The sequence below is a fragment of the Quercus lobata genome, chromosome 6 (assembly GCF_001633185.2).
Source record: "Quercus lobata isolate SW786 chromosome 6, ValleyOak3.0 Primary Assembly, whole genome shotgun sequence".
NCBI classification, from domain to species: Eukaryota; Viridiplantae; Streptophyta; class Magnoliopsida; order Fagales; family Fagaceae; genus Quercus; species Quercus lobata.
The window spans coordinates 40,785,858-40,798,884 of record NC_044909.1 but is presented as its reverse complement, the minus strand read 5'-3'; positions in this window follow the sequence as shown (position 1 = coordinate 40,798,884).

Sequence of the window (13,027 nt, the reverse complement as noted above, 5' to 3'; positions counted from 1 at the left end):
TCATTCTCCTCCATGATCGTATTGGAAGCTTCCGTTCGCGGGTACGGTTTAACTGAACACGATCCCACCAGGCAGATGCTCCTCCCTTTAATTTGTAGGCCACCAAACACACCTGTTTGTCATCTGCTGTACCCATATAATCGAAAAAAATTTCCACCTCACTGACCCAATCTAGATACTCTTCAATGGAGACATTACCATTAAAGGATGGTAACTCTACTTTCATTCGATAGTCCCTCTGCTCCTGATAATCTCGGTCATTATCCCTCGCGGGAACATGATGATTTCCAAGGACTCTCTTTGCATACTCTTCGTCTTCACTGTCTTCTTCATGGTAGCCTGTTCCGATTTGGGCCACGATGGGGAGGGCCATGCGCTTGGTTATCACGTTGCTCTTCGTCATTGCAATTACAGTTTCGGTTAAGCAAGGTGGCAAGCGCTTCTTGAATCTGGTCCAGAGTCTGTTGGGTTGAATCACGAAATTGTTGATTTTCATCACGAAAATCAAGGAACTCAACCCTAGTGAGGACTGGGTTATCAACCGCCGTCATTGTTGTGGTGGTTACCGTCTCGTTGGTTAGCCATCATACCAGGGTAAGTCAAGGCTCTGATACCAACTGATGTTGCGGAAGCCTAGAGAAAGCACACACGATGCTCTCTTGATGGAATAGAAACTAAACTATTAGTTTCTGGTAGTAAACCTCGAATCCACGAGGGGTTTCCCTGAATCCACAAGGAGAAATAAACTGGAATCCACCAGAAGAAAATTTGACAAAACGTCTGTTTTTATTGATAATAGTCTAATTTGCCACTGACGGTTACAAAACATATAAATACTGAGAAAAACGTCTAAAAACCCTAATTTGCCCTAATTACGCGATTAGGTCACAAAAATACCGAATTTTACCAAAAATGGCAAAATTGAGTTAAATGCAAAATCATAAACTAATGACCTTAAGGGTCGTCCCAAAACAGACGGGACCTTATTCTGACTTTTAAATTAAAAGTTATTAAGGAAAAACAAATATTACTATAAATAGTAAAAACATTGTTTTCGGTGCCTTAATGAAGGAATTCGCCTAAATTTCGGCGACATTCATGGCATGAATCTGGATCAGAATGCTGTTTCCCTTTAACCTGCCAAATTTCATGCAATTCCGACACTGTTATCCCAATGGCCCCTACTGGCACTCCCCTTTGATCTTGCGTTGTGACTTCCTACGCCCCTGCTGCTCTAGGAATGCATGTGCTGTCTGTTCTACATCATCTAGTGATGTTCAGTTTATGCCCTTCTTGTTGCTTGGTTGATGGATGTGCCACTAGTCTTGGTTTTTTTCACATTTATGTACGATGCTTTTAAAAACAAAGAATTGAGATGACAAGAAGACATGGGGAATATGTCCCCAGTTTAGCAAAACCTATGGCTTGATTAAACTGTTTATATAGGGCATGTGAAAGTGTCAATTTGTTAGCAACAACAGCAGGAAAAGAAGAAAATGAGAATTACAATTTGTTAGCAGCAATTTTAATTTTATTAAATTAAAATTTTAACCATATTTTTTTATTTTTTAAGAATAAGAATTATCTAATTAGATTAGGGGTATTTTTTACTTTTTTTGAAGGCATAACTAACTTTTTGAATCTTCTTCATATATATATATATATATATATAAATATAAGCAGAGATCTCATATCTCAAAAAAAAAAGCAGAAATCTTATGTGAGAAAGCATGAGGTTCTGCAAAATGACACATTCTATGTAAAAAAAATTGAAATATTCTCATGTGCAACATAAGAGATAAGAACAAATTAAATATTGACTTTTTGTTTTATTTGGTACAATATTTCAAGACTTTTTTAATTAAAAAATAAATATTCTTTGTATCATTTGGTTTAATGTTTCAAGACTTTTCATCCCTCACACATATGCATAAGTCTCTTTGCATTTTAATTCACCATTTTCACCATTTTACCTTCAATTTTTAATCTTTCATGTCTCACTGCCACGTTCAATTTACTTTCCTGGGATCTTTTGTCAAACATTTTTTTACTTTGTGTTTGCATTTATTTCTTGCAGATTTTAATTAGACCATCTTGTTTGTCAGACTTATTGTTTATACAAGGATCTACTGCTATTTGTGCCTTCTACGTTGCTTGGTTGATGGACGTGCCACTAGCCCACTAGTCATGGTTTTTGCCACATATACGTTCAATAAAAACAAAGAATTGAGATGTCAAGGAGTAATGCTACTTGTAGCTTACAGAACAATAGCTTTTCCCACATAGGTAGGTAGACAAGGCGCAATAGAGTAGATCATGCCTTGGCTAGACGTGAGAGGTAAGTATTCTTTGTCATTGTTAGTTTGGATGAAATCTATTCCCGGTGATGATTGATATTCAAATCTCTCTTGAAAAAGATTGTATTTCATAGTTGGATAAAAGTTTGTTGTGCTGACACCTAGGTACGGAGGGGGACTTGGACTTGGGGCAATGCCCCTATTTTTTTTTATTAATATATACATAGTCACCAATTTTAACAATTTTGTTTTATAAAATCACACTTTGCTTTTCTTAATATTATCATTGATTTTTTTAGGAGTACTACTCTAGTCACCAAATTTTCTATAACATGCATGCACACAAAAAACACACACACACACACACACACACAAAAAAAAAAAAAAAAAAAAAAAAAAACCTTATTAGCTATTAAGCAACTAAGCCGGAAGCTAGAGCCACCGCATGCAACTAACAACAAAACTACCCCCCCTAATTTCAAGTTCTGGCTTCGTCCTTGCTGACACCCCCACCTCCCCCAAAGAAAATTACAATTCAAAAATCTACATCAAATTTATAACGCAAAACTCTCTCTACTTTTTGTTTGGTTTCAGATCTTAGCTGCATGTCTCACTCCTTAACTCAAAATTTTGGAAACATCCTAAATGCTGAACTCAGTTTCCATGAGTCTAACTCAAAATTTTGGATTTTGAATTATGAAACACAACTCAAAAACTAAACCAAACAACTTACATTTTAATAGGGCCTATATTTTTTGAGTTTTGGGTGATGAAAATTGAGTATAACTCAAAACTTATCAAACCAAACATGCTAGCTTGTAAAGTCATAAAATTGAAGGAGTGTCATGTTTGATGAAAAAAATCCACAAGCACCTAAATTCCCAATGGATCTTCCTCAAAAACTTGGATTTTAGTGTGAACCCCTCCTCTTATAAGAGAGGGAAAGGGTATTGATTGATGAGTTTTAGAATTTCCAATTATTAAGTCAGATAATGATGGATTCATCAAGGGAAAAAAAAATGATAACAGGCTGAAAATTTGCGCATGGAGCAACAAGTGTCGAATTGTTGACTATGTGCCGATTGGCTCTTGGTTGGGGCTCCGAGTCCCAATTCACTTCTATATTTTTATTATTATTTGCAGCTTCAAAGATTTTCTTCTTGTTTTTGGGTTCAATTTGTTTTTGGGACCTAATTTTTAGCCGTTTTAAGGTTAAATGATACCGGTGGATATTTCAATTAAAATAATAATTTCTAAGATAATAATTTTTAAAAAAATCCAATCATCTATTAAAATACTAATCTTATGTTTATTGATACACCCTTATCCTAAACCTAGACCATCATTGATTATAATTAAACCTTTAGGCCCGTTTGATTGGAGCAATTTTAATTAGGAGGGATGGAAAAAAAAGAGGAGAGAAAATGAGAAATTGGTGTGTTTGATTGGACAAGAAAATAGGGTGGAAAACTAGTGGAGATCAGATATTTTCTTTCTGAACTCACCAAAATGTTATCTTCTCAATTTGAGGAGAAAATGAAGATTAAAAAACACTTGAGACGCGACTTGACAGAGACCAAAATAGTCCTAGGCCGTGCACAAAGTTTCCATTTGCTTCACGTTTCTTCATCCTTCTGTCCTTTTCTATTACTTTTCTCTGGTTTGTATTTCTTTTATTTTTTGTCTTTCCTCATTTGTCTTGGCTTTTTAAATTTTTTTTCATCCTTTTTTTCTTTTTTTTTAATGAAGTGCACATTCATACACAAAATTTTAATAAAAATATAATTTCTTACTTTTTTATTCAATAGGAGAATGAGAGTAAATTTCTACAAACTATATTTTCCATTATCTCAATTTTCTTCTCAACCAAATAAAAGATTTTTTCATCCTCTCAACCAAACACACATGAGAGAAAATTAAATCACTTCTACAATTCCACTTTTCTATCTCTTCCCTCCCTCTATTTTTCCATCCTCCCAACCAAATGCCTTTATGAGAAAACTAAAATCTATTTTATCCTCTCACTTTTCATTCCTCTCAACCAAATAAACCCTTAAAGAACCAATCATAATTAGTTAGCTATAATCACGCGTGTCTAGTCTTAGTTGTAGAAAGGTATGTATGGTTACTGTTAAATCTTAATTCAACTTTTAACTTTTAATTTGGTGATCCACTTACGCACATGGCATATTGTTTTAGTTATTAGAACTTTTAGATTTGTTTTTAATGGAGTATTGGAAAATCTAATGACCAAAATTGCAACTTTACTCGTATATATATCATGAAGTAAAGAAATTACTCCTTGAAGTGAGATAGAACGGAGATTGCAAAATATGACATCCACAATCTTTTATAAACTTAATTTGAACTTATCTCATTTGATAAATAAATAAACAAAAGCAATTTTTTTTTAGAAAAATCCAAACTTTAGAACCCAACAGGCAACAACCCTCAGTCGTATTCAATTTTGTACCGTTGTGAGAAATCAATCACGTGATTCACGTCACTGGTGAGAATCTAGTCCATCAATTAATAGACCAATTGAGGCCAAAATAGCAAAATATCATTTTCATGCAAACTTTTTAGTAAAATGCATATATAAACTTTTCAGCAAAATGTCAATCTTTTGAAATTATCTAGGAAAATGCTTCTATTTGAAAATCGAGTTTTTAAAACTCGAGTTCCAATGAAAAATTCGATTCGCCCAAAATCGAGTTATAGGCAAAAACTTGAAAAAATTTACATGGAACTTGAGTTCTATGTAAATTTTTTCAAATAACTCGATTTTTAAAACATGGACATTTTCTTAAATAGTTTCAGAATATTAGTATTTTATTGAAAAGTTTGCATGAAAGGAGCAAAGGCCAATTTTCTCCACCAATTGACTGGTACCAAAAATTGGCAATATGTACCGATCGATTGCTTGCTAAGCATTAAACAATTACTGTCCATGGAAAATATAGAGTTTGTTTCGTTAAAAAAAAATTCAAACCAAAATTCTTTTTGGAAATTCACTGTACATGTAGAGAGTTTGTTTCGTTAAAAAAAAAAATACAAACCAATTTTTTTTTTTTTTTGGAAATTCGCTGTCCATGGAAATCTTAAGAAAATGTTTTGCTTGAAAAATATTCAAGTCAGTTTTTTTAGTTGGAGTAGACGGTAGAGTGGGACTCACGAAGTCATTTTTATTTTTAATATTGTTTAATTTTAAATTTTATAAAAATGCCACTCATCTCAATTTTTTGTATATTAAAAAACCAAATACTGAAAATAAAAATCACACCCAAACATGTATGTTTTTATTTGGTGAGAGTGAGACACAAGATATGAAAACAGAAAAAACCTGGTCTCAAAAAAAATGAAAACAGTAAAAACCTGTTCAATGTGCCGTGTGGTACTACTATTTTGTGATTTTTTTAAAGAAGAAGGATAGAATGAATTTATTTAAGAGAAAGGTTAATGGATACTCCAACAGAATTAGTTGAGGAACCATTTAAAAAAATATTTTATTGAAAAATGATAAAATAATTAATTTTTTTGACAGTTTTTATATTTCTCATTAAAGTTGTGTTAAAACTTTCCCGAATATGATTTAGGGTAAGTTTAGCTAAGCTTTTTCAAATTGTGCTTTTTGAAAAAGTGAAGGTTTTAAAATGTGCGGTATGAAATTGAGTTTTTAAAAAAAGCAGAGTGTTTGGTAAAAACCATCTCTAAGGACACGATTCGTAACGAACCGTAACAGTATTGGGTTCGCACGTAAAAAAGCCAAAACAATATTATTTGTATAGCGTGGGTTTGAAAAGTTAGGCCTCGGTCACCAGGTGGTGGGTTTTTCATGGTGTTCATGCATGGTTAAGTTTTCTTCACCCCTGGAGTCTTTCTCCAGGAGGTGGGCTGGGAGGCTCTGGTTTTTGGCCATTTTTCCCAACCCCTTCTCTAGATTACTTATTTTTCCTTTTATACTCGCCTGCGTTCACTGTCCTTCGTCCACGTATAGGGTCAACCTTTCCAAGGCTGATACTTGTCCCATCAGTCCATACCCAAAGTCGTTGGGGGTGGTTGTAAAAACCAAAGAATACGGCTCTGTCAGGTTCAGCGTATTGAATGGCAGTAAGGGCAGCTTTCCCTGGATATTTTAGATTTTCTTTCAAGCTTAGTCCTATACCGCTTTTACCCCTCTTTCCGGTGGGACTTTGGGTCTGCCGAGGACTGAACTGTCCTCGGCTGTATCCCAAGGCTATCTTGTGCTTTATATTATTGAGTTTGGGCCATAGCCCTCCTCGGTCTTGGGCCTTTGGACTCCCCATGGGTAAATGGGCCTGGCCCATAAATTATTTGGGCCCCACAATAGCCCCTCAAAACCCTGCTGTCCAACCTCTTGGTTGGAAAGGGGGGTTTTGGTAACACCGGGCCTTTATTATGGCTCACTTAATTCGGCCTTTCACTAATGCTGGCGGTTCTCCATCTGCCCAGGAAATGCACCGGTCTACGAGACATTCTTTTGATTTTACTCCTGATGAGTTCTCGCCGTTTGGTTATCCAAAACGCGCTTTTAATGACTTCTATTTACGAGACTTATTTAAATTCGACAGTTTGTTTGATGAGGTGGGGAAGTGGAACGGAGACATCCTTGTTTACAGATTCTTTTGGGAACCTGGATGAATTTAATACCTTCCGTTTTGCCCTTCCTATAAAAAGACAAGTAGGAGGCTATCGCTCTCGTACAGAGACCCTTTTTATCCTTCTGAGATCTGAAATTCTTAGCCTCCCTTAGCGTTGTGAGAGTGCTTTTTTCTTTAGCACACAGACCCAAGGATCCTGGGCTAAATAGTTGTATTTTGGTGGACTGGGCTTGGTTCACCGCAGCTAAATGGGGGCTGATTACGAACCAAGTTGTGCGCAAGTCACATAAATCTCCTCAAGGCAAAAATGCGATTCCTCCTCGGGCGTTCTGTCGTGGGATCCCGGGACGTACTGTCGTGGGATCCCGGGGCGTATGAGGCCTGTAAGAACCCAGAATCTCTGGTTCTCTGCACTATACAATCTTTATACATATATGTAAGTGAATTTCATGAGAATGATTTAGCCACGAGGATCCTGGCCCCAATTCTCACAGACTTATGCTTTTGCACAAGACTTGTGGGATTTGGAACTCAAGTCTGAGTGGCTTTACTTGGGCAAGGACTCAGTTTTACAAGCAAGAATATATGTATTGAGCAGTAAGAAGCAGTAAAGAAAGATAATATAATAAAGAAATATGCAAAGTAATTGTTAGAAATTCTCAAATCAATATGAGATATTTCATTATTCTTCTTGATTGTGGATTACAAATGTGCTCACTAAGACGTGATACAAGGTTCAAATAAGCTCAAAAATTACAGACTTTGATGGCTATTCAAGCCTCTAAGACTTGCAAAGTTTGAATCCTTTTGAATCCAAGTATGTGCTATAGTGGCTGTTTCTGGGATACCGGGAGACATTCCTCTGTTTTTCTTAAATTTTACAGAGTTCTAATGACTCTGTTATGATATTCTTCCTACTGAAAATCTTCTTCCCTTCAACATGGGTTTTCTCTTCCTTTTATAGTGTGTTTTCTAGGGCTCCATGGTACTAGTGATTTCTCTCTTTTGCCCCTCAGAGCTCGTGCTGTGACAGTTGCTCAAGGGCTGGTCTCTTCCCCTTTTTTCTCATGGTTTTCATCCTTTAATACTGTTTCTCTAAAAGTCACTTGCTGACTTTCCATTCCGAGACGTCCTCAGCAATTAGCCTTCAATCTCTCTTCTTTCAAGTTTTCTCATTTTTTAGAATTGGCTGTCGGTGTTATTTCCTTTTTGTCGTTATTCCCAAATAGTTGGAATCTTTTACTGCTGGGTTGAAAGTTCTCTTCCAGTTGCTTCTTCGTATGATTTTCTCATTCTTGGTTCCTTGTGATACAGCTCATTTGTTCATGAATGTTTGCTTTATACTTTCTGATTCTTTGCTGCACCAGTGGGTACTTGAGAAGGACATCTCTGTTCTTCATTTCTTGTATTTCGTGGTACCTTTCTTGAGTTGTCTCAATTCTACAGTAGCTGTCCTGCATTACCTGAGGATCCCGGGCGTCTGGCAGCCTCTGGGTATCCCGGCCCAGTTCTTTCATTGAATTTTGCTGGACTTTTTGATGACCTTTTTGCTGGAAATCTGAATATAAATTGGGCCTTAATGTTGATTCTTCTTACTGCTTGAATTGGGCTTGAATTGGGCCTTCTTGTGAAATTTTGGCCTTCAACATTAGCCCCCCGAGCTCGTGGGTTACCTGTAGCCCACGCGCGAGAAAATAAATTGTTTTTGGACACTTTTCTGGTTTGTAGAATCAATGTGTAGATCAAATAATTCTTTGAGGGAAACTCCAAAGGAATTGCTACACTTCCTTCATGGGATGTACTAACATGTTGCGAAAGATTAGAATTCACCTTCATATTAGTATTAGGCTGTAGATTGGTATTCAATAAATCAACTTCGTCAAACTATCAATAATATATGCAGATATATATGTATAACCAAATTATATTGGTATCGCATTTGATACTAAGAGTATATTTCTAGCACTAACGGTTTTTTTTTTTGCTAGCAATTCTAGGATATGCTTTTTTTTTGAAAGTAGCATACAAAAATCATGTTGAATGCATATTAAATCTTAATATAAGATAGCACAGCTTTGTCAACAAGATTTTGTTTGTTTTACAAAATAGGTTGAATGAGGGGATCCCCCATGAACTTTGCCAAAGATATTCTATGCATTGTAGTACATGCTTGCTATGGCTTGTACCTATTGTTGGTACGTGCTGCTGTTTGTACCCAGTGCTAGTATGTGCTACAAGTTGTAGCCAAGACTGGGATATGCTTACAATCTGCACTGGTATGTGCTATAGCTTGTACCCATAAACTTTTGCTTTTGACCATTTTCTTGGTCGTACTTGGAAACTTTTGCTCTTGGCCAATCTCTGGGCCATGTATTTAGAAAAATTGTTCTAGGCCAAGTCTTGGGCCTGGTACATGGAAAATTTGCTATTACCAAGTCCTAGGCCATGTTGCTTGAAAAAATCTGTTTTGGTCAAGTCCTGGGCTAGGTACATGGAAAATTTTTCCTTTCCCAAGTCCTAGGCCATGCCACTTGGAAAAATTCTGTTTTGCTCAAGTCCTGGGCTAGGTACATGGAAAATTTTCCTTTTCCCAAGTCCTAGGCCATGCCACTTGGAAAATTCTGTTTTGCTCAAGTCCTGGGCTAGGTACATGGAAAATTTTCCTTTTCCCAAGTCCTAGGCCATGCCACTTGGAAAATTCTGTTCTACTCAAGTTCTGGGCTAGGTACATGGAAAATTTGCCTTTTCCCAAGTCCTAGGCCATGTCACTTGGAAAATTTGTGCTTTGCTCAAGTTCTGGGCTAGGTACATGGAAAATTTGCCTTTTCCCAAGTCCTAGGCCATGCCACTTGGAAAATTCTGTTTTGCTCAAGTCCTGGGCTAGGTACATGGAAAATTTTCCTTTTCCCAAGTCCTAGGCCATGCCACTTGGAAAATTTCTGTTTTGCTCAAGTCCTGGGCTAGGTACATGGAAAATTTGCCTTTTCCCAAGTCCTAGGCCATGCCACTCGGAAAATTTCTGTTTTGCTCAAGTCCTGGGCTAGGTACATGGAAAATTTGCCTTTTCCCAAGTCCTAGGCCAGGCCATGTAACTTGGAAAATTTCTATTTTGCTCAAGTCCTGGGCTAGGTACATGGAAAATTTGCCTTTTCCCAAGTCCTAGGCCATGCCACTTGGAAAATTTTTTCATGACCATTGAATTTTTCAATCTTCAGAAAAAGTTCCTTCGTAGCCCTTCATTTTCAAGTGGGCTTACTGAACTGATTTCTTTTCTTTTCTTTAAAGGGATGATGATTTGTTTTCTTCTCCAAGGATCTTCTAAAATATCCTTTCTTGGCTGTGAACAAATTCTTTATGGAAAGAATCTTCTTTTATGAGTCATCTAAGGTTGCTTTCAATGGTAGACTGATGGCCAGGAGCTCCACCAAGATGATTCTGTCATGGTGTTTTCCTCAAGTGGGGGATCTTCGTATGGGGATCTTCATACGGGGATCCTGGAATAGGATGACTTCCTCTAGGCATGCTCGTTGAAGGCTTTCTTCACAAACCTCATAGTCTGTTTCTTTACAAGGATCTCTATCGCTACTACTTTTTTAGAGATTTTCTCACTTAATAGGTATTTCTCTTCTTCAGGGAACTGTGTCAGTGAGTTTGTTACAGCTTAGCTCTTGATAGCTCTGGGGATCCTTCAGACCTATGTTGTATTGGGAAATTAATATTAACCACCTGGCTACTCTTCAAGATTGCAAGGGCTGATTGAGGAGGGTTTTTATTGGATGAGAGCTTGTCACCAATATGATTTGGTGGGATGAAAAGTAATGATTCAGTTGTTGAGATGCATAACTGCCATACACGCCCTTTCTATGTTGGGATACCTCATTTCAGTGTCCCTCAATGCTTTGTATGCCTCTGTATGGTTGATATTGTTGTTGCCTTAGTTGGATCTATGAGGAGATCGATGTTAGGCGAAGGAAATTTATCCTTTGGATGTGCCTTATTTAGTTTGAAGGAGTTCACGCTAATAAATCTTCATATTTTTTCAATAGCTCCACCAGTTGCTCTTTTTTCTGTACTGACTGCTGATTAGGACGGGCCCTGGGTTCCTTGCGTCAGCCCCCAAGTTCACCTCTTCTAGTTTTTCCTTTGGTAGGATTTATGTCTTCCTTTTCATATCTGTAAGTTTTTCCAAGATCTTTGTAAATAGTATATTAGCCTTCCTCCTTCTTTCTTTTTCTGTCCAAGGGATCCCTCAAATCATGGGCATTGCTTCCTTCTTCTTGGATGGGAACCCCTCGGGATCCTGGAGATGGGAAATTCTGACTCATCGTATCCCCAGGTTCCTCCAAGATCTCTTCCTGGGCTATCATGTAAGATGGTGGTCCGAGATCCTCTTGTAGGCTACATTCAGGTCCCGCGTGCCTTCATAAGCAATATTCTGCTTTCCCTCCAGGTTTCTTCTTCTTCTGCGATAGGAGCTCCCGGGATCCCAGATATGGGAGCCCCCTGGGATCCTAACAATGGGATATTCTTCAGCTGGAGCCGATTCATCATAAAGTATATTTTCCACAAAGTTTACTATGTGCTGGATGAAAGGACTAAGATTGGCAGCGACTTTTATGGGCTTCCCATTCAATCCCTCTTTCACGTGCTAATGGTACATTGAGAGGATCAGACAATACTTGTGATGTTGTGGTTGGCCTTTAGAGCTAGTTGTAGGTGTTCTTCAGTGGTCTCTGTATCTCCTCCAAATCTTGTTATTTCCATGGGTGAGCCCAATCATTGAGCTGCAAGAGATGATAGATGCACTGTATAGTTGTTGAGTTTTCAATAATGTTGATTTTGCTGCTGACTCGCAATATAGTGTTTCTATTGATTTTCTTCAAAATATATTTAAGTCCACTGCATAATAGGCTTTAGTCCCCAAGACATGAGGCGGTTGTTGAATCATGCTTGATCCACCTTCTCTTGATGCTATTATGGAACTTCTATCCATTTTTCGGACGCCTCCATTTTTTTTTTATAACCATTTTACTTTGCTAGATTCGTGGAAATACTTCGCCTTTGCTGGAACCAACGATCTCTTAGGCTTTGCTGAAATTGAGGGTGTACTTAGCCTTACTGGAATTAAGGATCTCCTCAGCTTTGTTGAGATCAAGGATCTCCCAGGCTTTTACTTTCCAAGAGTCAAGGATCTCTTAGACTTTGCTGGAATTAATGATGTACTCAGCCTTACTGGAATAAATGATCTCCTTAGCTTTGTTGGGATTAAGGATCTCTTCAGTCTTGTTGGGATCAAGGATCTCCTCAGCCTTGTTGGGATCAAGGATCTCCCAGGCTTTACTTTCCTGGAGTCAAGGATCTCTTAGACTTTGCTGGAATTAAGGATGTACTCAGCTTTGCTGGAATAAAGGATCTCCTCAGCTTTGTTGGGATCAACGATCTCCTTAGCTTTGTTGGGATCAAGGATCTCCCAGGCTTTACTTTCCTGTAGTCAAGGATCTCTTAGACTTTGCTGAAATTAAGAATGCACTCAGCCTTGCTGGAATAAAGGATGTACTCAGCCTTGCTGGAATAAAGGATCTCCTCTGCTTTGTTGGGATCAACGATCTCCTTAGCTTTGTTGGGATCAAGGATCTCCCAGGCTTTGCTTTCCTGGAGTCAAGGATCTCTTAGACTTTGCTGGAATTAAGGTTGCACTCAGCCTTGCTGGAATAAAGGATGTACTCAGCCTTGCTAGAATAAAGGATCTCTTCTGCTTTGTTGGGATCAACGATCTCCTTAGCTTTGTTGGGATCAAGGATCTCCCAGGCTTTGCTTTCCTGGAGTCAAGGATCTCTTAGACTTTGCTGGAATTAAGGATGTACTTAACTTTGCTGGAATCAAGGATCTCCTCAGCTTTGTTGGGATCAAGGATCTCCAAGACTTTGCTGGGATCATGGAACTACTCAATTTTGCTAAACCCGTGGGTGGAGCCAATGAACTTGTCCATTTTGTTAACCTGCGCCATATGATATTATTATCAAGTTGCTGCAAAATTATTTAGCCCCACAACGTGAGGAAATTGCTTTGCTATGTAATTTACATTTCATGAAATCTCTTTGATTCACT